Raw genomic sequence first — 24083 nt, forward strand, 5'->3', positions numbered from 1 at the left:
CGAGCTGCAGCTTGGAGGCGAGCTGCCTCTGTCCTTCTCTCATACTCGTTCGCCACCTCCCTGGTTATAACATATCTCCCCTTTGCCTGAAAGTCAAAGAAAGTAGGAGCAGGGAGAGCAACATAGACAGTGCGACGCTTGTCAAAGATTAGCCGGTACTGGAGAGGTTGTTCATTCCTCTCAATAAACTGATGGCGAACCATAGCATTAAAATCTAGATAAGCAGAAGGCAACTCCATATCATTTTCGTGTACGGGTACCTCAAGAAAATTAGCTAAACGGGTTGCATAAATTCCACCGAACAAATCTCCACTAATACTGTTATGATGCAACCTACGTGCAACAATGGCCCCCAAGTTGTATTGTTTATCTCCTAATACAGCACTCTTGAGGACACTAAGATCGGGAACACACGTGTGACATGCCTCATCCTTACCATTGATGCATCTTCCTATAAAGAGAGCAAAATAATGTATGGCAGGAAAATGAATGCTCCCTATGGTAGCTTGTGTTATTTCTCTAGATTCCCCCACAGTGATACTAGCAAGAAATTCTTTAAATTCAGATTTGCGAGGTTCACTAACATTACCCCACGGCGGGAGTTTACAAGCAGTATTAAAATCTTCTAAGTCCATGGTGTAAGATTTATCATACAGATCAAATAGGATAGTGTGAGAATTGCGTGATGATGTAAATTTAAACCTTCTCACAAAGGAATTAGTTAGGTGATAATATTGGGGGCACTTATCTGACACGAAGCCCTCAAGTTCAGCATTACGCACATACGTGTCAAATTCCTCCTTAATTCCTGTTTGGACCATAACATCTTCTGGCGTCCATTCACAAGGCCGCACTTGAGCTTCTCTTTGTAGTTCATAGTCCGGCTCACATATCGCGGGCCTGGGTCCTTGTTTCCTTGAGGAACCACCTTGGTACATTTTCCTAAACATATTTCTTCCTCTGAAAAATTTCTGAAAGTTTTAGTAACTCAAAATAAAAGTTAACTAAACTCAACAAGATTGATAGCAACTACTCCCACAAGTGCCTAGAGGCCATATCATGCAATAGAACTACTTGCGACCAAATAAATTTGACATGCAAGCTCAAGAACAGGGTCACCTAAGCAGCAAAAATTTGCAATAAATAAAGCACTAGAACAAAAACTAATTGGACCATTGGAGGAGTCACATACCGAAGAACAATCCCCCAAAGTAGTTTTTGTGAATGGAGCTTTGAGCAAGGAGATCGAAAATGGCAGCAAGATGAGCTAGAACTCGGGTTTGAGCTGGTGGATGATTTTTCTAGAGGAAGATGAAGTGTGTGGGTGAAAGAATAATTGGAGGGGGGCTACGAGGGGCCCATGAGGCAGGGGGCGCGCCCAGGGGGGTGGGCGCGCCCTGGACCCTCGTGGCCAGGTGGTGGCTCCCTCTAGTGTGTTCTCAGTGCTAGATATTCTTAAATATTCTACAAAAATCATATTTCATTTTCGGGACATTTGGAGAACTTTCATTTTTGAGGTATTTTTTATTGCAAGGATAATTCAGGAAACAAACAAAAAATACTATTTTTTATTTAATCTAAATAACAGAAAGTAAAAGGAGGGTACAAAGAGTTGTGCTTTCTAACTTCGTCCATCTCATGCTCATCAAAAGGAATCCACTAACAAGGTTGATCAAGTCTTGTTAACAAACTCATTCCGAATCGCATGAAACCGGAGAAATTTCGAATAACACTAGGTTACCTCAACGGGGATATGCACATCCGCAACAATAAGAATATCATATTTATTCTTTGCAGTAGGAAGAGGAAATTCAAAACCTCCAATAGTAATCGTTGGAATTTTTCCAATAGAATTGGTACTGTGGACTTGAGGTTGTTTCCTCGGAAAGTGTACCATATGCTTATTACCATTAACATGAAAAGTGACATTTCGTTTCTTGCAATCAATAACAGCCCCTACAGTATTCAAAACGGGTCTACCAAGGATAATCGACATACTATCGTCTTCGGGAATATCAAGAATAACAAAGTCCGTTAAAATAGTAACGTTTGCAACCACAACAGGCACATCCTCACAAATATCGACAGGTATAGCAGTTGATTTATCAGCCATTTGCAAAGATATTTCAGTAGGTGTCAACTTATTCAAATCAAGTCTACGATATAAAGAGAGAGGCATAACACTAACACCGGCTCCAAGATCAGATAAAGCAGTTTTAACATAATTTCTTTTAATGGAGCATGGTATAGTTGGTACTCCTGGATCTCCTAGTTCCTTTGGTATTCCACCTTTAAAAGTGCAATTAGCAAAGCATGGTGGAAATTTCAGCTTCCGGTATCTTTATCTAATTTGTAACAATATCTTTCATGTACTTAGCATAAGGATTCATTGTAAGCATATCAGTCAAACGCTTACGCAAAAAGATAGGTCTAATCATTTCATTAAAGCGCTCAAAATCCTCATCATCCTTTTTCTTGGATGGTTTAGGAGGAAAAGGCATGGGTTTATGAACCCATGGTTCTCTTTCTTTACCGTGCTTCCTAGCAACGAAGTCTCTCTTATCATAACATTGATTCTTTGATTGTGGGTTATCAAGATCAACAGCAGGTTCAATCTCTACATCATTGTTATTGCTAGGTTGAGCATCAACATGAACATCATCATTAATATTATCACTAGGTTCATGTTCATTACCAGATTGTGTTTCAACATCAGAAATAGAAATATCATTGGGATTCTCAGGTGTGTTAACAACAGGTTCACTAGAAGCATGCAAAGTTCTATCATTTTTTCCTTTTCTTCTTCTTAGAAGAACTAGGTGCATCAATATCAGTTCTCTGAGAATCTTGCTCAATTCTCTTAGGGTGGCCTTCATGACACAAAGGTTCCTGAGTCATTTTACCCCCTCTAGTCACAACTCTAACAACATTATCATTTTTCTTATTATTTAATTCACTGAGCAAATCTTTCTGAGCTTTAAGCACTTGTTCTACTTGAGTGGTAACCATATAAGCATGTTTACTAATAATTTTAAGTTCACCGTTAACTCTAGACATATAATCACTCAAGTGTTCAATCATATAAGCATCATGTTTCAATTGTCTACTAACATGAGCATTGCAATTTTTCTTGTTTAACAATAAAATTATCAAACTCGTCCAAGCATTGGCTAGCAGACTTATTACGAGGAATATCACGTTCATCAAATCTATAGAGAAAATTTACCTTTACTATCTGTGTCGAGTTATCAAGACCATGTATTTCTTCAATAGGTGGTAAATTCTTAACATCTTTAGCTTTAATACCTTTTTCTTTCATAGATTTCTTTGCCTCTTGCACATCTTCAAGACTAAGAAATAGAATACCCCTTTTCTTCAGAGTTGGCTTAGGAGTTGGTTCAGGAAGTGTCCAATCATTATTATTACTCAACATATTATTCAATAGTAATTCAGCTTCATCAACAGTTCTTTCCCTGAAAACACAACCAGCACAACTATCAAGGTGTGGTCTCTGGAAGCATCGGTTAGTCAATCATATCTATCATTGCAAGCTAAGAAGTCTCTAGCAGTTTCTTCATCCATAACATAACCCTCAGGCACAACATGAAATTCATATCCTGGGGGAGAATCTTCATCATCACTTTCATCAACATTATCAGTTTCAATAATTTCATTCTCCCTAACCCTAGCAAGTTGTTCATCAAGAAATTCACCTAGTGGCACAGTATTATCAAGCTTAGAAGTAGTTTCATCATAAGAATCATGCAAAGTAGAAGTGGCATCATCAATAACATGCGACATATCATAATGAATAGCAGGAGTAGGTGTCGCAAGTTTACTCATAACAGAGGGTGAATCAAGTGCAGAGCTAGATGGCAGTTCCTTACCTCCCCTCGTAGTTGAGGGATAAATCTTGGTTCTTTCATATTTCAAGTTCTTCATAGTGATCAACAGATATAAATCCCAAGTGACTCAAAGAATAGAGCTATGCTCCATGGCAACGGTGCCAAAAAATAGTCTTGATAACCCACAAGTATAGGGGATTGCAACGGTTTTCGAGGGTAGAGTATTCAACCCAAATTTATTGATTCGACACAAGGGGAGCCAAAGAATATTCTCAAGTATTAGCAGCCGAGTTGTCAATTCAACCACACCTGGAAAACTTAATATCTGCAGCAAAGTATTTAGTAGCAAAGTAGTATGGAAGTAACGATAATAGTGGCAAAGGTAACAATAGAAGTTTTGTAGTAATTGTAACAGTGGCAACGATAAAGTAACTAAGAAAATATCAATATGTGAAAAGCTCGTAGGCAATGGATCATTGATCAATAATTATGTCGGATGCGATTCCTCATGCAACAGTTATAACATAGGGTGACATAGAACTAGCTCCAGTTCATCAATGTAATGTAGGCATGTATTCCGAATATAGTCATACGTGCTTATGGAAAATAACTTGCATGACATCTTTTGTCCTACCCTCCCGTGGCAGCAGGGTCCTATTGGAAACTAAGGGATATTAAGGCCTCCTTTTAATAGAGTACCGGACCAAAGCATTAACACTTAGTGAATACATGAACTCCTCAAACTACGGTCATCACCGGTATGTATCCCAATTATTGTCACTTCGGGGTTAATGGATCATAACACATAATAGGTGACTATTGACTTGCAAGATAGGATCAAGAACTCACATATATTCATGAAAACATAATAGGTTCAGATCTGAAATCATGGCACTCGGTCCCTAGTGACAAGCATTAAGCATAACAAAGTCATAGCAACATCAATCTCAGAACATAATGGATACTATGGATTAAACCCTAACAAAACTAACTCGATTACATGATAAATCTCATCCAACCCATCACCATCTAGCAAGCCTACGATGGAATTACTCACGGACGGCGGTGAGCATCATGAAATTGGTGATGGAGGAAGGTTGATGATGACGATGGCGACAGATTCCCCTCTCCGAAGCCCCGAACGGACTCCAGATCAGCCCTCCCGAGAGAGATTAGGGCTTGGCGGCGGCTCCGTATCGTAAAACATGATGAATCCTTCTCTCTGATTTTTTTCTCCCCGAACGTGAGTATACAGAGTTGGAGTTGAGGTCGGTGGAGCAACAGGGGGCCCAAGAGGCAGCGGGGCCCGCCCAAGGGGGTAGGCGCGCCCCACCCTCGTGGATAGGGTGTGGGCCCCCTAGCCTTGATTATTTCGCCAGTATTTTTTATATATTCCAAAAATATTCTCCGTTGATTTTCAGGTCATTCCGAGAACTTTTATTTCTGCACAAAAATAACACCATAACAACGCTGCTGAAAACAGTGTCAGTCCGGGTTAGTTCCATTCAAATCATGGAAGTTAGAGTCCAAAACAAGGGCAAATGTGTTTGGAAAAGTAGATACGTTGGAGACGTTGATACGTCTCCAACGTATCTATAATTTTTGATTGTTCCATGCTATATTATATCCTGTTTTGGACATTATTGGGCTTTATTATACACTTTTATATTATTTTTGGGACTAACCTATTAGCCTGAGGCCCAACCCAGAATTGATGCTTTTGCCTATTTTAGAGTTTCGCAGAAAAATAATATCAAACGGAGTCCAAATGGAATGAAACCTTCGGGAACGTGATTTTCGGAACGAACATGATCTAGAGGAGTTGGACCCTACATCAAGAAAGCAACCAGGAGGGCACGAGGTAGGGGGGCGCGCCTACCCCCCAGGCGCGCCCTCCAACCTCGTGGGGCCCATGTTGCTCCACCAACGTACTTCTTCCTCCTATATATACCTACGTACCCCCAAACTACCAGATACAGAGCCAAAACCCTAATTCCACTGCCGTAACTTTCTGTACCCGTGAGATCCCCTCTTGGGGCCTTTTCCGGAGCTCCGCCGGAGGGGGCATCGATCACGGAGGGCTTCTACATCAACACCATAGCCTCTCCGATGAAGTGTGAGTAGTTTACTTCAGACCTTCGGGTCCATAGTTGTTAGCTAGATGGCTTCTTCTCTCTGTTTGGATCTCAATACAAAGTTCTCCCCCTCTCTTGTGGAGATCTATTCGATATAATCTTCTTTTGCGGTGTGTTTGTTGAGACCGATGAATTGTGGGTTTATGATCAAGTTTATCTATGAACAATATTTGAATCTTCTCTGAATTCTTTTATGTATGATTGGTTATCTTTGCAAGTCTCTTCGAATTATCAATTTGGTTTGGCCTACTAGATTGGTCTTTCTTGCAATGGGAGAAGTGCTTAGCTTTGGCTTCAATCTTGCGGTGTCCTTTCCATTGACAGTAGGGGCAGTAAGGCACGTATTGTATTGTTGCCATCGAGGATAAAAAGATGGGGTTTATATCATATTGCATGAGTTTATCCCTCTACATCATGTCATCTTGCTTAAAGCGTTACTCTGTTCTTTTGAACTTAATACTCTAGATGCATGCTGGATAGCAGTCGGTGTGTGTAGTAATAGTAGTAGATGCAGGCAGGAGTCGGTCTACTTGTCTCGGACGTGATGCCTATATACATGATCATACCTAGATATTCTCATAACTATGCTCAATTCTGTCAATTGCTCAACAATATAGTGAAACCTATCGTAATACTTATGCTCTCGAGAGAAGCCAGTAGTGAAACCTATGGCCCCGGGTCTACTTTCCATCATATTAATCTTCCGACAACAAGCTATTTCCTTTTCCGTTTATTTTTCTTTCTTTACTTTGCATCTTTATCATAAAAATACCAAAAATATTATCTTACCATATCTATCAGATCTCACTTTCGTAAGTGATCGTGAATGGATTGACAACCCCTTTATTGCGTTGGTTGCGAGGATTTTATTTGTTTGTGTAGGTGCGAGGGACTCGCATGTGGCCTCCTACTGGATTGATACCTTGGTTCTCAAAAACTGAGGGAAATACTTATGCTACTTTGCTGCATCACCATTTCCTCTTCAAGGATTTCTGGCGCCATTGCCGGGGAGTCTACGCAAAAGTCAACATACCAAGTACCCATCACAAACCCTTATCTCCCGCATTACATTATTTGCCATTTGCCTCTCGTTTTCCTCTCCCCCACTTCACCCTTGCCGTTTTATTCGCCCTCTCTGTCCGTCCTCCTTCTCTTTCTCTATTTTCCTCCTTTTTCCCGTCTCTTGTTTGCTTGTGTGTTGGATTGCTTGCTTGTCGTTATGGCTAGTCCCCTATCTTCTCTGTTGTCTCCTGAAAATGAAGTTCTTAATTTTAAGCAAAGGGGCGAAAATCTAAAAGACGTTTGGTATAGAATTTGTAATGCTCAAAATAGATCTACCAGAAAGCAATCTACTTCCGTTCTTCTCTGCAATTGTTATGTAGGCACTACTCCTTGGCACAGATATATCCTTGATACCATTACCGGAGGGAATTTCTTGGGAAGCCACACTTTTGATTCCTATAATGCTATGATAGATTTGTTTGGCTCACCCCCTCTTTTGGTTAATGGAACTATGTTAACTTTGGAGCATGTAATGCAACAACTTGAAATTATTGAAAATAAAGTTGCTACCGTATAGTTAATTGAAAATTTGGATAAAAAGATCCACAACCAAATTACTCAATATGGATCTAAAGTAGGAGTCACTTTGAAAAATATTAAGGAGAAGGAACCCATAGTTAATGAAAGAATATATCAGGATTCCACTAGAATCAATAAACTTGAGGGTATCATTACCAACTTGGGAACCGTTTTTTCTTCCGTAAAGAATACTCCAAGTCCTCCAACTAAAATTACCAAGCTTATGTATGTTCCTAAAAATAATGGTGAATCCTCTAGCAAGGAAACTGCGGATCTCAAATCTATAAGTATTCATCCCAATATTTTTCCTATCATTAAGGAACCGTTTGCTACTAATGACTGCTTCGATTTTGTTCCTAGAAGATTGATAATTTTTAAAAGGAAATAAACTATTAAGGGTGATATATGTCTCATTAAAGAATTACCAACTAAAGATACCTAGATCTATCCTTGCTTTTATGCCTAGCTAGGGGCGTTAAACGATAGCGCTTGTTGGAGGCAACCCAATTTTATTTTTATTCCTTGCTTTTTGCTCCTGTTTAGTAATAAATAATTTATCTAGGCTCTGTTTTGGTTATGTTTTTGTGTTCAATTAGTGTTTGTGCCAAGTAGAACCGTTGGGAAGACTCGGGGAAAGTCTTTTTAATCTTGCTGTAAAAAACAGAAACTATAGCGCTCACGAGAACTGCTGCCATTTTTATTTGGAAAGTGCTATTTAGTTCATTCTTTTTGCACATGATTAATAGATAAATTCCTCACGTCTAGAAATTTGTGTTAGAATTGTTGGGATTCCAGAACTTGCGTTAGCTACAGATTACTACAGACTATTCTGTTATTGACAAATTCTGTTTTTCGTGTGTTGTTTGCTTATTTTGATGAATCTATGGCTAGTATAATAGTTTATAAACCATAGAGAAGTTGGAATACAGTAGGTTTAACACCAATATAAATAAATAATGAGTTCATTACATTACCTTGAAGTGGTGTTTTGTTTTCTTTCGCTAACGGAGCTCACGAGATTTTCTACTTTAAGTTTTGTGTTGTGAAGTTTTCAAGTTTTGGGTAAAAGATTTGATGGATTATGGAACAAGGAGTGGCAAGAGCCTAAGGTTGGGGATGCCCATGGCACCCCAAGTTAATCTAAGGACACCTAAAAGCCCAAGCTTGGGGATGCCCCGGAAGGCATCCCCTCTTTCGTCTACTTCCATCGGTAACTTTACTCGGAGCTATATTTTTATTTACCACATGATATGTGTTTTGCTTGGAGCGTCTTGTATTATTTGAGTCTTTATTTGTTAGTTTTGCACAATCATCCTTGCTGTACACAGCTTTTGAGAGAGACACACATGATTTGGAAATTTCTAGAATACTCTATGTGCTTCACTTATATCTTTTGAGTTATATAGTTTTTGCTCTAGTGCTTCACTTATATATTTTAGGGCACGGTGGTGGATTTGTTTTTATAGAAACTATTGTTCTCTCATGCTTCACTTAGATTATTTTGAGATTCCTACAAAACAGCGTGGTAATTTGCTTTAATTATGTTAGGCATTCAAGATTAATATTTTTTTCTTATGAGTGTGTTGAATACTACGAGAAGTTTGATACTTCATAATTGTTTTGAGATATGGAGATGGTGATATTAGAGTCATGCTAGTTGAGTAGTTGTGAATTTGAGAAATGATTGTGTTGAAGTTTGTGATTCCCGTAGCATGCATGTATGGTGAACCGTTATGTGAAGAAGTTGGAGCATGAATTATTTATTGATTGTCTTCCTTATGAGTGGCAGTTGAGGACGAGCGATGGTCTCTTCGTACCAATCTATCCCCTAGGAGCATGCGCGTAGTACTTTGCTTCGATAACTAATAGATTTTTGCAATAAGTATGTGAATTCTTTATGACTAATGTTGAGTCCATGGATTATACGTGCTCTCACCCTTCCACCATTGCTAGCCTCTCTAATACCGCGCCCCTTTCGCCGGTATCATACACCCACCATATACCTTCCTCAAAACAGCCACCATACCTACCTATCATGGCCTTTCCACAGCCATTGCGAGATATATTGCCATGCAACTTTCCACCGTTCCATTTACTTGACATGCTCCATCATTGTCATATTGCTTTGCATGATCATGTAGTTGACATTTTAGTTGTGGCAAAGCCACCGTTCATAATTCTTTCATAGAAGTCACTCATGCATCATTGCTATCCTGGTATACCGCCGGAGGCATTCATATAGAGTCATACTTTGTTCTAGTATCGAGTTGTAATCATTGAGCTGTAAATAAATAGAAGTGTGATGATCATCATTCATAGAGTATTGTCCCCAAAAAAGAGAAAGGACAAAAAAAGAAGTCCCAAAAAAATAATAATAAAAAGGGACAATACTACTATCCTTTTTCCACACTTGTGCTTCAAAGTAGCACCATGATCTTCATGATAGAGAGTCTCCTATGTTATCACTTTCATATACTAGTGGGAATTTTTCATTATAGAACTTGGCTTGTATATTCCAATGATGGGCTTCCTCAAAATGCCCTAGGTCTTCGTGAACAAGCGAGTTGGATGCACACCCACTAAGTTCTTTTTGTTGAGCTTTCATATACTTATAGCTCTAGTGCATCCGTTGCATGGCAATCCCTACTCCCTCACATTGATATCTATTAATGGGTATCTCCATAGCCCGTTGATATGCCTAGTTGATGTGAGACTATCTTCTCCCTTTTTGCCTTCTCCACAACCACCATTCTATTCCACATATAGTGCTATGTCCATGGCTCACGCTCATGTATTGCGTGAAGATTGAAAAAGTTTGAGAACACCAAAAGTATGAAACAACTGCTTGGCTTGTCATCGGGGTTGTGCATGATGTAAGTACTTTGTGTGGTGAAGATGGAGCATAGCCAGACTATATGATTTTGTAGGGATAACTTTCTTTGGCCATGTTATTTTGAAGAGACATAATTGCTTAGTTAGTATGCTTGAAGTATTATTATTTCTATGTCAATATTGAACTTTTGTCTTGAATCTTTTGGATCTGAATATTCATACCGCAATTAAGAGATTACATTGAAATTATGCCAAGTAGCATTCCATATCAAAAATTCTGTTTTTATCATTTACCAACTCAAGGATGAGCAGGAATTAAGCTTGGGGATGTTTGATACTTCTCCAATGTATCTATAATTTTTGATTGTTCCATGCTATATTATATCTTGTTTTGGACATTATTGGGCTTTATTATACACTTCTATATTATTTTTGGGACTAACCTATTAACCGGAGGCCCAACCCAGAATTGTTGCTTTTGCCTATTTCAGAGTTTCGCAGAAAAATAATATCAAACGGAGTCCAAGCGGAATGAAACCTTCGGGAACGTTATTTTCGGAACGAACATGATCCAGAGGACTTGGACCCTACATCAAGAAAGCAACCAGGAGGGCACGAGGTAGGGGGCACGCCTAGCCCCCCAGGTGCGTCCTCCACCCTCGTGGGGCCCATGTTGCTCCACCGACATACTTCTTCCTCCTATATATACCTACATACCCCCAAACTACCAGATACGGAGCCAAAACCCTAATTCCACCGCCGTAACTTTCTGTACCTGTGAGATCCCATCTTGGGGACTTTTCCGGAGCTCCGCTGGAGGGGGCATCGATCACGGAGGGCTTCTACATCAACACCATAGCCTCTTCGATGAAGTGTGAGTAGTTTACTTCAGACCTTCGGTTCCATAGTTATTAGCTAGACAACTACTTCTCTCTGTTTGGATCTCAATACAAAGTTCTCCCCCTCTCTTTTGGAGATCTATTCGATGTAATCTTATTTTGCGGTATGTTTGTTGAGACCAATGAATTGTGGGTTTATGATCAAGTTTATCGATGAACAATATTTGAATCTTCTCTGAATTCTTTTATGTATGATTGGTTATCTTTGCAAGTCTCTTCGAATGATCAGTTTGGTTTGGCCTACTAGATTGATCTTTCTTGCAATGGGAGAAGTGCTTAGCTTTGGGTTCAATCTTGCGGTGTCCTTTCCCAGTGACAGTAGGGGCGGCAAGGCACGTATTGTATTGTTGCCATCGAGGATAACAAGATGGGGTTTATATCATATTGCATGAGTTTATCCCTCTACATCATGTAATCTTGCTTAAAGTGTTACTCTGTTCTTTTGAACTTAATACTCTAGATGCATGCTGGATAGCGGTCGATGTGTGGAGTAATAGTAGTAGATGCAGGCAGGAGTCGGTCTACTTGTCTCGGACATGATGCCTAATACATGATCATACCTAGATATTCTCATAACTATGCTCAATTCTGTCAATTGCTCAATAGTAATTTGTTTACCCACCGTAATACTTATGCTGTCAAGAGAAGCCACTAGTGAAACCTATGTCCCCCGGGTCTATTTTCCATCATATTAATCTTCCGTCAACAAGCTATTTCCTTTTCCGTTTATTTTGCTTTCTTCACTTTGCATCTTTATCATAAAAATACCAAAAATATTATCTTATCATATCTATCAGATCTCACTTCCGTAAGTGACCGTGAAGGGATTGGCAACCCCTTTATTGCGTTGGTTGCAAGGATTTTATTTTTTCTGTAGGTGCAAGGGACTCGCGCATGGCCTCCTACTGTATTGATAACTTGGTTCTCAGAAACCGAGGGAAATACTTACGCTACTTTGCTGCATCACCCTTTCCTCTTCAAGGGAAAACCAACGCAGTGCTCAAGAGGTAGCAGACGTATCAATCATCAAGTCCGGCCGGGTCATACTTCCGGCTGGTCATACCGCGGGGTATATCCCGACATTAGCCCCCAGTTTAATTTGGATTTATCCATGTTAAACTAACCCACGAAATAAACACAAGAACAACTTTAACAGGTTGTGCTCCGGGTTAAAAGTTTTTCTGAACCGGTACCTGATCATCCTTAAGTCCTTGTCATTTCCTTCTTCTGGAAAGTCCGGGTCAATAGACCAACTTCATAATCCATTTGCTCACATTGGTTTCTCATAGAAAAATATTGTGACAAATAATTCATTTGATTCAGCTCCCAATGCTTAACAAACATATTGGTTTTGAAATACTCATCTGATTTTCAGCCGACTTGAAGATGTAGAACTTGCCGGTTTATGATTGCCAAAACTGCAGGGTTATAAACAAATGATGCCGGGTCATGTAATTGACTCTCTTGAGTTATCCAAGCAAAAACTGAGAATATGATACCTGGTTTTTTTTCAAAGAACTCAGAACTTAAAGATGTTCCTCCATTATATTCATATCACCTATAGCCCTCAGGTCTTAAGAATGGAGTGTAGTAAGAACTTAAGACTTGCTTCAATATAAATGCTGCAACATTGAAGAAATCCAAGTTGTTCATCTCAGTCACTAGTCAAAAACTGAATGTTCCACACATGTAGCCCCAAGTGCCAGGTTGTCATGCTTGCAGCAACCTGGGACTTGTAATTTCCATATGCTCATAAAAACGTCAACCAGTGTAGCCCCCAAGGGACGGCTCATTATGCAATAATGAGCAGGGACTTTGTAGATATGATCATGTAGACTTGAACATCAACATGTAGCCCCCAAGGGCCGGGTCGGCAAGACAATACTGAGCTGGGACTTTATATACACTTCATTAAAAATACCATCATATGATGTAACTCCCACCATGGGGCCTAAACCCACGTCCACAAGGTTAAGAGCCTTGTGCTTTATCAACTAAGCAATGGACCCTTCAATATAATGTATTTAACTTGTGTACCTTGAATTTTTAACAGGAGCAATTAGTAGCCCTCAAGGGCCGGCTCATTATGATGTAATGAGTCGGGTCTTCAACGAGACAAGTAAGAAATGACCTTGCATTAGCCCCCAAGTGTCATGGTGCATCCTTGCAGCAGGATGAGACTTCCATATTTGGTATAATCATGATTTGAACAATGTAGCCCCCAAGTGCCGGGTCATAAGCCTGCAGCGACTCGGGACTATTCCTTTCATTGCAGAATAAATCATATCCATTGATAAAGAAATAATATCCATTGCGCTGGAGCGACTTTGAAAACCTCAATCATAATATCGATTATTGATAACCATAATAAAAAACCAGCCATGTTGGCTATTCAAGATTTGAATAATATAATCAGGTACAAAACCTCAATCATTCAATATCATCATGAAAATCCAGCCAATTTTGGCTATGAAAGATGTGAATACCTTATCGGTTGACAAGTAAATCCGGAGTTTAACTACTCGGCGGCTCTTGGCCGATGGTGACTTAATGCGCATTCATTGTAAGCCAGAATTTTTATAACTGACGGCTTATAGCCTTTGAGAAAAATCCAGAATGGATAACCCTTTTGAAACATCAATTTTGATGATGAGATTGAACTTAATCATTTATATAAGTCATATTTATGCAAATCCTGAAGGAAATATGCCCTAGAGGCAACAATAAAGTTATTATTTATTTCCTTATTTCGTGATAAATGTTTATTATTCATTCTAGAATTGTATTAACCGGAAACATAATACATGTGTGAATACGTAGACAAAAAGAGTGTCACTAGTATGCCTCTACTTGACTAGCTTGTTGATCAAAGATGGTTATGTTTCCTAACCATAGACATGAGCTGTCATTTGATAAACAAGATCATCTCATTAGGAGAATTATGTGATTGACTTGACCCATTCCATTAGCTTAGCACTTGATCATTTTAGTTTACCGCTATTGCTTTCTTCATGACTTATACATGTTCCTATGACTATGAGATTATGCAACTCCCAATTACCGGAGGAACACTTTGTGTGCTACCAAACGTCACCACATAGCTGGGTGATTATAAAGGTGCTGTACATGTGTCTCCAATGGTACTTGTTGAGTTGGCATAGATCGAGATTAGGATTTGTCACTCCGATTGTCGGAGAGGTATCTCTGGGCCCTCTCGGTAATGCACATCACTATAAGCCTTGCAAGCAATGCAACTAATGAGTTAGTTGCGGGATGATGCATTACGGAAACGAGTAAAGAGACTTGCTGGTAACGAGATTGAACTAGGTATTGAGATACCGATGATCGCATCTCGGGCAAGTAACATACCGATGCCAAAGGGAACAACGTATGTTGTTATGCGGTTTGACCGATAAAGATCTTCGTAGAATATGTAGGAGTCAATATGAACATCCAGGTTCCGCTATTGGTTATTGACTGGAGACGTGTCTCGGTCATGTCTACATAGTTCTCGAACCCGTAGGGTCCACACGCTTAACATTCGGTGACGATCGATATTATGAGTTTATGTGATATGATGTACCGAAGGTAGTTCGGAGTCATGGATGAGATCGGGGACATGACGAGGAGTCTCGAAATGGTTGAGACATAAAGATCGATATATTGGACGACAATATTCGGACATCGGAAAAGTTCCGAGTGCTTCGGGTATTTTTTCGGAGTACCAGGGAGTTACGGGAATACGGGGAAGAAGTATTGGGCCTCATGGGCCAAGTGGTGGAAGAGAGTAGGCAGGGCGCGCGATCCTCCTAGCCCAAACCGAATTGGACTAGGGGGCCGGCCCCCTTTTCCTCCCTCTCCTTCCTTCTCCCTCTCCCCCTTCCTTTCCTCCTCCTAGTAGCAGTAGGAAAGGGGAGTCCTACTCCTACTAGGAGGAGGACTCCTCCTCTTGGCGCGCCCTATAGGGGCCGGCCGGCCTCCCCCTTGCTCCTTTATATACGGGGGCATGGGGGCAACCTAGAACACATAAGTTGATTGTTCCAAGCCGTGTGCGGTGCCCCCCTCCACCATAATCCACCTCGATCATATCATAGCGGTGCTTAGGCGAAGCCCTGCGTCGGTAGCAACATCATCACCGTCATCACGCCGTTGTGCTGACGGAACTCTCCCGTGAAGCTTTGCTGGATCAGAGTTCGTGGGACGTCATCGAGCTGAACGTGTGCTGAACTCGGAGGTGCCATGCGTTCGGTACTTGGATCGGTCGGATCGTGAAGACGTTCGACTACATCAACCACGTTCTCATAATGCTTCCGCTTACGGTCTATGAGGGTACGTAGACGATACTCTCCCCACTCGTTGCTATGCATCACCATGATCTTGTGTGTGCATAGGAATTTTTTTGAAATTACTACGTTCCCCAACAGTGGCATCGAGCTAGGTTGATGCGTAGATGTTATATGCATGAGTAGAACACAAGTGAGTTGTGGGCGATACAAGTCATACTGCTTACCAGCATGTCATACTTTGGTTCGGCGGTATTGTTGGATGAAGCGGCCCGGACCGACATTACGTGTACGCTTACGCGAGACTGGTTCTACCGACGTGCTTTGCACACAGGTGGCTGGCGGGTGTCAGTTTCTCCAACTTTATTTGAACCGAGTGTGACTACGTCCGGTCCTTGTTGAAGGTTAAAACATCACTAACTTGATGAAATATCGTTGTGGTTTTGATGCGTAGGTAAGAACGGTTCTTGCTCAGCCCGTAGCAGCCACGTAAAACTTGCAACAACAAAGTAGATGACGTCTAACTTGTTTTTGCAGGGCATGTTGTGATGTGATATGGTCAAGGCATGATGCTATATTTTATTGTATTAGATGAGCATGTTTTGTAACGGAGTTATCGGCAACTGGCAGGAGCCATATGGTTGTCGCTTTATTGTATGCAATGCAATCGCCCTGTAATCGCTTTACTTTATCACTAAACAGTAGCGATAGTCGTGAAAGCAATATTTGGCGAGACGACTACGATGCTACGATGGAGATCAAGGTGTCGCGCTGGTGACGATGGTGATCATGATGGTGCTTTGGAGATGGAGATGACAGGCACAAGATGATGATGCCCATATCATATCACTTATATTGATTGCATGTGATGTTTATCCTTTATGCATCTTATTCTACTTGATTGACGGTAGCATTATAAGATGGTCTCTCACTAAATTACAAGGTACAAGTGTTCTCCCTGAGTATGCACCATTGCCAAAGTTTGTCGTGCCGAGACACCACGTGATGATCGGGGTGTGATAAGCTCTACGTTCACATACAACAGGTGCAAGCCAGTTTTGCACACGCAGAAATACTCGGGTTAAACTTGATGAGCCTAGCATATGCAGATATGGCCTCAGAACATTGGGACCGGAAGGTCGAGCGTGAATCATATAGTAGATATGATCAACATAGTGATGTTCACCATTGAAAACTACTCCATTTCACGTGATGATCGGTCATGGTTTAGTTGATATGGATCACATGATCACTTAGATGATTAGAGGGATGTCTATCTAAGTGGGAGTTCTTAAATATGATTAATTGAACTTTAATTTATCATGAACTTAGTACCTGATAGTATTTTGCTTGTCTATGTTGTTGTAGATAGATGGCCCGTGCTGTTGTTCCGTTAAAGTTCAATGCGTTCCTTGAGAAAGCAAAGTTGAAAGATGATGGTAGCAATTACACGGACTGGGTCCATAACTTGAGGATTATCCTCATTGCTGCACAGAAGAATTACGTCTTGGAAGCACCGCTAGGTTCCAAACCCGCTACAGGAGCAATGCCAGATGTTATGAACGTCTGGCAGAGCAAAGCTGATGACTACTCGAAAGTTGAGTGTGCCATGCTTTACGGCTTAGAACCGGGACTTCAGCGACGTTTTGAACGTCATGGAGCATATGAGATGTTCCAGGAGTTGAAGTTAATATTTCAAGCAAATGCCCGGATTGAGAGATATGAAGTCTCCAATAAGTTCTACAGATGCAAGATGGAGGAGAATAGTTCTGTCAGTGAACATATACTCAGAATGTCTGAGTACCATAACCACTTGACTCAACTAGGAGTTAATCTTCCTGTTGATAGTGTCATTGACAGAGTTCTTCAATCACTGCCACCAAGCTAAAAGAGCTTCGTGATGAACTACAATATGCAAGGGATGGATAAGACGATGCCCGAGCTCTTCACAATGCTAAAAGCTGCGGAGGTAGAAATCAAGAAGGAGCAACAAGTGTTGATGGTCAACAAGACCACAAATTTCAAGAAAAAGGGTAAAGGGAAGAAGAAAGGGAACTTCAATAATAACAACAAACAAGTTGCTGCTCAAGAGAAGAAACCCAAGTCTGGACCTAAACCTGAGACTGAGTGCTTCTACTGAAAAGGGACTGGTCACTGGAAGCGGAACTGCCCTAAGCATTTGGCAGATAAGAAGGATGGCAAGGTGAACAAAGGTATATGTGATATACATGTTATTGATGTGTACCTTACTAAAGCTCGCAGTAGCACCTAGGTATTTGATACTGGTTCTGTTGCTAATATTTGCAACTTGAAACAAGGACTACAGATTAAGTGAAGATTGGCTAAGGACGTGGTGACGATACGCGTGGGAAATGGTTCCAAAGTTGATGTGATCGCCGTCGGCATGCTACCTCTACATCTACCTTCGGGATTAGTTTTAGACCTGAATAATTGTTATTTGGTACCAGCATTGAGCATGAACATTATATCTGGATCTTGTTTGATGCGAGACGGTTATTCATTTAAATGAGAGAATAATGGTTGTTCTATTTATATGAGTAATATCTTTTATGGTCATGAACCCTTGAAGAGTGGTCTATTTTTAATGAATCTCGATAGTAGTGATACACATATTTATAATGTTGAAGCCAAAATATGCAGAGTTGATAATGATAGTGCAACTTATTTATGGCACTGCCGTTTAGGTCATATTGGTATAAAGCGCATGAAGAAACTCCATTCTGATGGACTTTTTGAATCACTTGATTATGAATCACTTGGTACTCGCGAACCATGCCTCAATGGAAAGATGACCAAAACGCCGTTCTCCGGAACTATGGAGCAGGCAATAGATTTGTTGGAAATCATACATACTGATGTATGTGGTCCGATGAATATTGAGGCTCACAGCGGGTATCGTTATTTTCTCACCTTCACAGATGATCTGAGGAGATATGGGTATATCTACTTGATGAAACATAAGTCTGAAATATTTGAAAAGGTCAAAGAATTTTAGAGTGAAGTGGAAAATTGTCATAACAAGAAAATCAAGTTTCTACGATCTGATCGTGGAGGTGAATATTTGAGTTACGAGTTTGGTCTTCATTTGAAACAATGCATAATAGTTTCGCAACTCACGCCACCCGGAACACCACAGAGTAATGGTGTGTCCGAACGTCGTAATCATACTTTACTAGATATGGTGCGATCTATGATGTCTCTTACTGATTTACCACTATCGTTTTGGGGTTACGCTTTAGAGACAACTGCATTCACGTTAAATAGGGCCACTAGTGCAGAACCGGGCAATAGCACTGGTTCGTAAGGCCCTTTAGTGCCGGTTCCATAACCGGCACTAAAGTGTGGTCACTAAAGGCCCCCCCTTTAGTACCGGTTCAGCATGAACCGGTGCTAAAGGGCAACCACATGGCACGAGCCAGCTCCGGGGGCCAGGAGCCCTTTAGTACCGGTTGGTAACACCAACCGGTACTAAAATGTTTGGGGTGATTTTTGGTTTTATGATTTCTTTTTGATTTAATTTTGTGTTTTCCATTTTAATTCTTTTTCGTTTGCTGGTATTTTACGATACTACACATTGTACACATTATGCATATATATATATAGAATTTCTAGTAGAACCAATCATATATATATCATCAATGTCTCACAAACCACCATATTAATTCACACATACACACATGTATAGCTATATACAATTTCTCCTACATATGCATGTTGCCTTCGGAGCCAGTGGCGTTAGCCTAATTGGTGCCTTCGGAGCACGATGACAATTGGAAGTGGTTCATGACCTGGTCGATGGGGGCGGTAGCGGGTAATAGTATTCTCCCTTCGGATTTATGACCTGGTCGAGCAAAAATCCCGCTATTTCCTCTTGAAGTGCTTCTACGCGCTCCGTTTCTATGAGTTTGTCCCGCACCTCTTTGAACTGTTAAGAAGGAGATCAATATGCATGTGTATTAGTTGTGTGACTAGATATCGATAATGGTGTAAAAATTGTGAATAGTGTTCTGACAAGCGTACCCATTCCTGTCTTTGAGATCTGCTCCTTTCGGACGCCATCATGCGAATGTTCTCGCAAACGCAGAATGCACACAGATCAGTCCCCTGCACCTGCTTCAGGGCCTTTATTACGAGAATGGAATTTAATTTGATCAGATCATAATTAATCAAGCATGATAATTAAAGAGATGGCAGCTAGCTAGCTAGCTAGTACTACTTAATTACTTACCTTGGGTCGAAACCATTTCAGCTGTCGTTTCCATTCACCTTCCATGATGCTGATGAACCTTGCCCAAGCCCTGCCCGCCGACAAAGAAAATGAATAAAGGGGTTATTAAATAGTTCATATCATGAAATGACGAACTAAATAGGCCGAGATATATAGTTAATAATGATTGAAATTACCTGTTGACTATCCCACTATTTGCTTTGAGTAGTGAGTCCAGTATTTGAACTGTTCCGGCGTCAACTTTAATGATACACAAGATCCAGTGAAATATGCATGCACACACATTTGCATGTCTTAATTAAGCGGGCATATGTAAGCAAAAACATGTAGCTAGCTAGTAGGCAAAAACAGAGAATTTGTAGTACAAGAAAGTGTGACTCACTGGAAGTTGTAAGGAAGTAGTATATCTTCATTGTATTTGAGGCGCTTCAAGAACTCTAGCATGCTATCCTCTACCTGCTTTTCATAATGCTTGTTTATTTTCCATGTGTATTCATTAACGGTGTTTGGGTCAATGAACCCAATGCCATAGCGTCCACCTTTTCTCATTTCATACATCTTCATCCTGCATAATACCATGGAAAAGAATATAGTGAGGATAATTATAGGTAATGATTGATCAAAAGGATCACTACAGCTAGAGACTTAAATTATAGAAAGAAATCACTTACAGACAATAGCAACTGACGATAGATTTGTCGAGTGTGTCTTGATTGTATAACTGAAACAGTTCAGAATACTCAACGGTCATAGCATTCTCATGGTAGTAATGATCCTTCTTGACTTGCACCATGAGGGACTCTCGATCGGATCTCTTGGTAATGTCCATGTACCATTGATGCAGTTCATACATTCTCGTTGGGAGCTTCTTGACCCCTTCTGGCTTGACCAAAGGTTGGCCCCGGGCATATTTCCGTTTTATTTCCTCCTATGTAAGCACAGGCATGTCCTCGATCTTGAGGAGTTGTCCAACAGTGATTTTGAGAGTTTCAGCCTGCATTATATGCTCCTGGGTTATTACCACATCGCCCACCTCGGGAACGTAAACTGTTTGCCCACAATAATATTGGGCGCGCGTACTATCACGTGTTGTTCGCGGCACAACAAGCGGGGGGATCGATTGCGCCGCCTGTTCTCCCAGCTGGGCAACGGTTTTCCCGCATTTTTTGACAGCTGCTTGTTGTTTGCTCGAGCTCGAGCTCGCCTTCTTCTGTAGACGTTGTCGATGTAACTTCCTGATGTGGCGCACATAGTCTGTGTTAACAGGCTTAGGAGCTGGTGGTTGAGCCATACGAATGAAGTGGTCGACTACTTCCACAGGCACTTTCTCCCTTGGCGGCGGTGGCAGTTTCGGTCCAAAATGGGCGTCGACTTCTGCTCGCACTATGGCATTGGTTTGCTCCTCGGTCCTGTCGTAAGCCCTCTCAGGAAGAGGAGTAGTGAGGTTTGGACCATATTTATATCGCTTGCCTCCGCCTGTACTTCCTGTACTATGACCTTGACTCATACCGCTACGCACCATAGATGCGGGGTGTCTCTTCTACGATTGCTGAGGCGGCGGAGACGGCTGATGGGGCTGAGTTGGACGAGGAGGAGTGGCCTCAAGCTGTGCCGGACTTGCAGTGGCCTGAGGTTGTGCCGAACTTTGAGGAGGAGTGGACGTCTGACGCTGTGTCGGACTTGGAGGAGGAGTGGCCTAACACTTTGTCGGACTTGGAGGTGGATGAGTGGCCTCACACGTTGGTGGACTTGTAGGAGCGGGAGTCTGCTGACTCGGTGGCGGACTTCGACGAGGAGTCGGGTGACGCGGTGTCGGTGGCCTTCGAAAGATGATGCAATCCTTTCTCCATAGGATGATACGATGTTTGGCATCTCCGAGTGTGTGCTCCTCGTCACCTCCAAGAATGTCAAGCTCTAGCCCCGAATATTGGTCCACCACCTCATCAACCACGACACGAGCATAGCCTGCTGGAATCGGGTTGCAATGGAAGGTTGCATCGGGGGAATTTGTATAAGCAACGCCGTCCGCCACCTTCAAGGATATGTTCTTAATTTTGAAGTTTAGCTCACAGTTAGTGTTCTCCGCGATATCATCCACGGGGTATCTATCCAGCATTGCGTCAAATGGGGTGGAACCCATGCTACTTCTCGGCATGGATGGGGCGGTGGTATCCAATGCTGGATCATCCGCTAGCTGCTGCAGCTGCTGAGACCCCCTTTGCTGGCTAAGTGAGTCGATCTGCTCCTGATGCCGCTGGAATTTGATTGCCAAGTCCGCGTGCGCTGATTCTAGGCCTTGAAGGCGTTCATAGTCGAGCTTCCTCTGCTCCTCCTCCATCTTCCTCTTCTTCTCCTCCGCAATCTTCTTTCTCGCACGGGTTCTATAGTCGGCGTTCCAGTCCGAAAACCCCTCATACCACGGAATAGCGCCCATGCCTCGTGTTCTTCCCGGGTGTTCAGGATTTCCCAGGGCACGCGTAAGCTCGTCATTCTCTCTGTTGGGCTCGAACAACCCGGATCGAGCCTCTTGTATTGCAACAAGAAGCTTATCTTTGGCTCCGTCCAGACATGCCTTCTTGGAAACTTTGCCTGTCTTCGGGTCCAACTCCCCCCATGCGCATAGAACCAAGTCCTGCACCTAGGGGGCCAGCTCAATGTTTCTGGAGTGACACTTGCATCTAGCATCTCTTTCTTAGACTTATCCCACTTAGGCATTCCCACCGCATAGCCACCTGGCCCCAGCTTATGTAACTTATCCTTTTTTGCGGCATTGGCCTTGTTTATTCTTGACCGTTCCTTAGATAATTCTGAATCCTTGAATTTCACGAATCGTCCCAATGAGCACTTTGATTCTCTAGTGTTCCCTCGAATACTGGAGTCTTCCTTCCTCCCTTGACGTACTTGTCCCATTCACGATTCTTGTGGTTCTTGAATGCAACCGCCATCTTTCCTAAGAGTAGCGTCCTTGACTTTCTGCACATCTGCTTCTGTGAAATGATCTGGTAGGGTGAAATGTTCCATGAGAGTATCCCAAAGCAGACTTTTTTGTCTGTCGTCGACAAGAGTAAGATCTGGACTTGGCTTTGCTGGCTTTCTCCATTCTTGAAGGGAGATCGAGAGTTGGTCCTTCGCAAGAACTGCGCACTGACGAACGAACTTGTCTGCAATCTTCTTAGGCGCTAACGGTTCGCCATTAGGTTTGATTGCCTCGATATTATACTTTACGCCCTCCTTCAACTTTTTGTCCGGGCCTCGTTTCGCCCTGTTGCCTGAAGATTTGCTCGATCCGGATGGCTGAAAGAAGAAAGATCGATTCGTTAATATATCTTCAACTCATCTAAAACATGTGATGATCACCAGATGCATGCTTATATAAATATATATACCTCTCCGGTGTTGTCATAATCGTAATTCATGACTTCATCAATTCGGTCGTCGCGATCGAATATCATATCACCCTCTCCGGTGTTGTTTAGAAATTCGGAGCCGTCATAATCTTCTTCATTCTGATCATCATCTGGCCCGCGTATTATATCGAACATGGTCTATTCTCCCTCTCTGTTGGTATTGTCCACCATAGCTTTTATTTAACTATGCCAAAAGAAATATAAAACAATTTAGTATTCAAATTACATCGTCTCGAATAATAGATATAATCTCGAATACATCATCTCGAATAATAGATATAATCTCGAATACATCGTCTCGAATAATAGATATAATCTCGAATACATCGTCTCGAATAATAGATATAATCTCGAATACATCGTCTCGAATAATATATAATCTCGAATACATTGTCTTGAATATTATATATCGAGTACATCACTGGCTAGGTAGCTAATAAAGATCGAATACTACAGAAGAATCTAGGACACTCGCGGTTCCTGCGGCGCGGGCGGTGGACACCCAAAGAGAAGGAACCCTCACAGGATCATAGCTGAAGTGAGATCCCTGAAGAAACTGCCAGGTATTGGAGAACCTTCCGCCCTCTAATGCAACCATGTAGCGATGGACGTGCTCGTCCTCCTCCCTGACACGGTGACGTACCACCTCCGGCGGGGCCGGCTCCCTCCGCATCGAAACTGGCCCACGCGAACGCCACCAAATGAGATCAGGGTCGACGACGGGACCCGGGGCCGGGTTCCTCATCAAGCGGCACGCCCCTCCAGGCAGCACCTCCCAGTGCCAGCTCGGCGGAGCCCAGTCCTGGACATGGGTCAGTCGGACGTCGTCGCGGACGGGTCGACGGCGAGGAT

The sequence above is a fragment of the Triticum aestivum genome, chromosome 1A (genome assembly GCF_018294505.1).
Source record: "Triticum aestivum cultivar Chinese Spring chromosome 1A, IWGSC CS RefSeq v2.1, whole genome shotgun sequence".
Taxonomy (NCBI): domain Eukaryota; kingdom Viridiplantae; phylum Streptophyta; class Magnoliopsida; order Poales; family Poaceae; genus Triticum; species Triticum aestivum.